We start from the raw sequence: 5919 nt of genomic DNA, 5'->3' as shown, positions 1-5919 counted from the left end.
GTTCTCATTTTGGGAAATTCTCTTCAGAAAAAAGGTTGGTTTGGCCATGTTTTATCACATTCATTAAGTGGCCTGTGTTTTTGTTCCACTTGACGTATTTGCTCAATGAATGAAGCCAGGAATTTGGAGCCATTATTCTTCTGTAGCTCTGCTGTTGCAAGACTTTTCTAGCAATGGTGTGGTGAAGCTGGGTTGGATTGACATTAAAAGATATAGTCTAGTCTTTAAATGATTTTTGTGACAACTCTCTTCCAACATGAACTTGTTTAAGGGGAAATGTGAACACTTCTAATGCTTGAACACCTTGTGCAAGTCTCCTATGCCTGGTTCACCTTCCATATTAATTATCTGATAACTGCTCCATTTCTTCCTACACTATGTACCTAAGTAATGACTTCCATATGCAGATAAGCCATCACAGATCTTATATCACAAGCAGAACTTGTGTACTGTCTCACACATGTTACTTTTCAGATGAGAGCTCACAAATTAATCATTGTTTTATCAAGTGCTGGCTAAGTAAAATTCAAAAGATGTTCATACAAGTTTCCATCAGGCCTACACTTAACAGAACATTGATGGCATCTACTGTAGTCTAATCTTTTTAAATAGAGAGGCCAGTCACTGACCCAGGAAGCTTATATATATATATATAGATTGTATCAGAACTGATGATCTTCTTGCATCCATAGAGGATTCCTTACACCAGAGTAAGGAGTCACCACTGTGTGTGTAAAGTGCCATCAAATTGCAGCTGACTTATTGCAACCCATTAGGGTTTTCAAGGCAAGACACTAACAGAGGTGGTTTGCCATTGCCTTCCTCTGCATAATGAGCCTGGTATTCCTTGGTGGTCTCCCATCCAATTACTAACCAGGGCTGACCCAGCTTAGCTTCTGAGATCTGATGAGATCAGGTTAGCCTGGGCCATCCAGGTTAGGGAAAGGAGCCACCACTAGTGGAACAGATATGTTGGATCCAACTTGCAAAGTATTAGCTTTATCACCCATTTGAGCTATAACCCTATATTTTACTACCAGATTTTCATCTTAAGAAATGCCATCATATTGTCATATGCCTTAAGGGTAACCTACTTATTAAGAAAAGTGGACATGGATGTTAACTGTACCATTGCAGATAGCAGGGACAGGATTGCATATTTAAACAGTCTCCTTCCCTCATGAAAAGTGTTCTAGCATACAGTCCTCCCTCAGACATTTGTATTCTACATGCAGGACATTTTAAAAATAATTTTGGGTGACACTTAGATGCAAGATTTGCCCACCTGTATTTAGAGATAGTACAGTCATAGGAGAGCTGTTCCACATACTTTCCTCAGAGTGTAGAATGTGTAGTAATAGTAATGTATAATGACTTCAGAAGTACTTTCAGTTTTCCACAGTAATCTAGCATCCCAGTGTTTAGAATTTGGACTTGTGTGAACTTGGCAAACTTTTGTTGGGTCAGTATCTTAACATTTTCTTCTGGGATGATTTTTCACTGCAGGTCAAGAAAAGAGTTGTACACTGCTTACTTTATAACAGACCTATGCTGTTTTACTGACACCAGCAATTTCCTTAAAATATGTTGCCTTAGGCTTTCCCTAAGGGTTATCCTGATTTCCACTAGGGTTATCAAGCACTCATTCAGTGCACAGATTTTTATGTGTAGGCCTCAGATGACATATGTGGCCCCCAAACCCATTGGCACATATTGTATTTTCAGAGGTGAACTTATCAGTGAATGTAACCTTAGTTTCAAAGCTGCTGTGCAATGTATGAAATTACCATAGAAGTATGTAGAGACACTGCATTAATTTACTACAAAAAGTTGCAAACATTGGAGATCTCTGGCATCAGTTCCTCAGAAACACTGGGTAGAACAGGACAGAAATGTGTTGTTGCTCGTTCTCTATTGCTAATAGTAAACAAAGTTGAGTTGATGCTTTTCCTGTCAACAAAACATGCACGAAAAATTACATATACAGCTATGGTATTAATGAAATCAGAAAAATGTGTGGCATACTCTTCCTGAAATGGATGTCAGGTAAGCATGAAAGAAGTACACAGACTTTCCATGTTTTTTTACTTGGAAGGAAAGAGAACAGTTGAAGTTCTCCTTCTGAGACTCAAGGTGCCGCTGTTGACCAAAGTAGAAATCACACTGGCTGATCCTTCCCAGACTGCAGATCCGGGAACACAGCAGAACAAAGACATATTCAAACGCTTTTGCCGAGAAGAGGTAGCTCCTGCACATTAGACAGACTAGGCAAGAACCAGTATCAAGGTTTGTACATCCTTATAGTGGATTTCTATATTCTGAAGAGAGATTGAAAATCTTCAGTTCATTGGAGTATGCAAAAAAGGGACAAAGCTCATTTCTCACTAAGTCAGATGGACAGCAGGCACAAGGATTCCAGCAGGACAGCAAGAAGGCAAGTACGTCTCCTCTTATTATTGTCTTTAATTAGCAAGACTGCCTCAGAGCAGGTTCAGTATTCCATTCCAGAGGAAATGGAGAAGGGTTCCGTTGTGGGGAATCTTGCCAAAGATTTTGGACTGAAAAATGGGGAACTAGCAAATCGCAATCTGCATGTCCTTGCTCTTGATAAAAAGCAATATTTTGCTATCGATGCAAAAAATGGAAATCTGCATATAAACAACAGGATTGACAGAGAAGAAATGTGTGGGGGAAATGCACTCTGCCATATCAGTTTTGAAGTTATGATTGAAAATCCTATGAATATTTTCCATATAAATGTGGAGATTCAGGACATTAATGATAATGCACCACACTTCTTAAATGGTGATATCAAGTTAGAGGCAAGTGAATCATCCATTCCTGGTGCCACATTTCTTCTTGGGAAAGCTGCAGATCCTGATATTGGGATGAATTCTCTCCAGAATTACCAGCTCAGCCAAAATCACTATTTTGTTCTAGAAGTTAGAGAGGGAGAAGATGGAAGTAAATATGCTGAACTTGTGCTGAATAAACAGTTGGATCGGGAAAGTGAAAGCAGTTTCCATTTAACTCTCCTGGCTGTGGATGGAGGGAAGCCTGCCAAAACTGGGACAGTCAAAATTTTGATAAATGTAATTGATGCCAATGACAACCCACCTGTGTTCACTCAAAAAGTATACAAGGTCAGCTTGAAAGAAAGTACCCCCAAAGGATCTTCAGTGGTACAGGTAAAAGCCACTGACAGAGATGACGTTTCTAATGCCCAGATCATCTATAGTTTTAGTACTATTGATAAAAGTGCTCACCAGAAATTCCATTTGGATCCACACGACGGGACAATCACAGTTATGGAGACACTGGACTATGAGGAAGCAGAGAAATATTCTATAGCAGTAGAAGCAAAAGATGGTGGTGGGTTAGTGGCTCACTGCAATGTTGAAATAAAGATATTAGATGAAAATGACAATTCCCCAGAAATCATTCTTGTCTCATTATCTAGCCCAATAGGTGAAGATTCTGCGTCTGGGACTCTGGTAGCTCTTATCAACGTAAAGGACAGAGATTCGGGAGAAAATGGAAATATCGTTTGTCATGTTCTGAGTAATTTGCCATTTCAAATTGTCTCAACATCCAATAACTACTATAAGTTGCTTACAGATGGCACACTTGACAGGGAAAATACTCCAGAGTATAATATCACAATCACAGCAACAGACAAAGGCAATCCTCCTCTTTCTACACTCAAAACCATTTCATTGCAGATCTCTGATATCAACGATAACCCTCCAGCCTTTGAAAAGTCCTCCTATTCTGTCTATGTTCCAGAAAACAACCCCTCTGGAACATCCATTTTCAGGGTCAAAGCCACTGACCGAGATCTGGATCGCAATGCACGAATCATTTATTGCATCCAAAAGAGCAACATTGAGGATCTGCCTCTCTCCTCTTATGTCTCCATTAATTCTGAGACAGGAATTGTTTATGCGCAGCGATCTTTTGACTATGAACAATTCCGGGAGTTCCAACTTCAAGTAAAGGCCCAAGATGGAGGGTCTCCTCCTCTCAGCAGCAATGTCACAGTGAAAGTGTTTATTGTGGACCAGAATGATAATAGCCCTCAGATTCTCTACCCTTCCAAAGGAATGGAAGGCTCAGCCATGTTTGAGATGATTCCTCGTTCAGCCGAAGCAGATTATCTGGTAACCAAGGTGGTAGCAGTGGATGCTGACTCTGGACACAATGCCTGGCTCTCCTACCATGTGCTTCAGGCCACTGAGCCAGGGCTCTTCACAATTGGACACCACACCGGTGAGATAAGGACATCCCGAACTTTTTTTGAAAGAGATGCTGTGAAGCAGAGGATGGTCGTCTTAGTGAAGGATAATGGACACCCATCGCTATCTGCTACAGTGACACTGAACCTGGTATTTGCTGAGAACTTCCAGGAGGCCCTTCCAGAAATGAAAAACCAGTTCAGCAGTCCTGATTATCAGTCTGATCTGCAGTTCTACCTGGTACTGGCCTTGGCTTTGATCTCATTCTTGTTCCTCTTGACGGTGATTCTGGCCATTCTGATGAAACTTCGACGATCAGGGAATCCCAAGTTCCTACAATGCTTTGGTCCTGTCCCCCATTCAAACAACGGTATCATATTTCCACCCAACTATGAAGAGGGGACATTGCCTTATTCTTATCAGCTTTGCTTATCATCTGAATCCCGGATACAGGAATACGCCTTTCCCACAACCAGTGTTCAAACAGCAGAGAACATTTCTTTTCAGAATCAATCTGAGGCACTTTTGACAGCCAATGAGGGAAATAGCCTTAATTGTGAGATGGATAAATCTGATACGGTAAGTTTATTTTGAGCAGACATTTTGACTGTGATTGTAAATGGCCACTTGTATTGTCATAAGTAAATGAGGTCTCCCTACAGACGCTAGTATATTTTAATTTCTTAGTTTCGTAGTGATCCTGACTAGATTTTGATTTTTTCATTGCCTCAGCCTTACTAAAGGAAGCTTAAGGTTTGAATACCTTAGGGTAATGCTTTTTAATCAGAGAGTATGCCCACCGTAGGTCATGTTTGCTTTGTTTTATTCTTCTTGAATAATACAATTGCTACTAGTAATGGTAATACTAATCTCTGTTAAACCAGTCCAGTAAATCACTCCAGTCCGTGTGTATCTATACCTATATCTATATTTTAACATTTAAGGATGCATGGGTATGCCCTTTTCTTTTGTATGCTATCATTATGAGCCTTTTCATTTTGTCTGTTTTCATTCGTGGTGTTCTCAATCTAAGTGTGGGGGTTTGACATTTTTATGCTACTGATATGCCATTGATATCCAACTGACGCAAACATGACATTAAAATGATGTAAATTTGATGTGGAAAAGTGCTATGAGGATAGAGATTGTGACACAAAAATAAAGCCCCAGGGGCAGGGTTGCCAGCTGGCGGGAGACTGGGGCGTAGAGTTCACCATTGTGTTAACAGCATGATGTAATTTCTGGGGCAAATCTGCAACTCTACCCTAGAGTTTCTGGTGAATCCTAGAGTGTTGTGCCAACTGTGATTTTCAGCTTCTTTTCCCCCATGCCATCAAGCAGCAGTGGGGGTCAAAGGTTGCCTCCAGGAGTTCTTCCACCATAGCAGAGACCTGGCAGGCCTACCTAGGGGCTTTGATTCACATAAGGAAAAAGTGAAAACAACGCAGGGATTTTTGAGGCAGAACAATAAGGCAGTGAAATTCAATCGATTTCCTACTTTTTACAGAGTCATACCAGTGGCCCCACTGTGGAAGCTTCGCGTATTGCAAATGAAGATCTAAGTTTCAAGAAAATGACTTGCCTAAGGAAACCTAGTGAATTCTGGATGATTTGAAAATTTAAGGGAAATAAAAAAGCAATGTAGAACATAAGTCTAAACTGTACCCATCCTATATTGACATAG

The sequence above is a fragment of the Euleptes europaea genome, unplaced genomic scaffold (assembly GCF_029931775.1).
Source record: "Euleptes europaea isolate rEulEur1 unplaced genomic scaffold, rEulEur1.hap1 H_3, whole genome shotgun sequence".
Taxonomy (NCBI): Eukaryota; Metazoa; Chordata; class Lepidosauria; order Squamata; family Sphaerodactylidae; genus Euleptes; species Euleptes europaea.
This window is presented reverse-complemented; position numbering follows the sequence as displayed.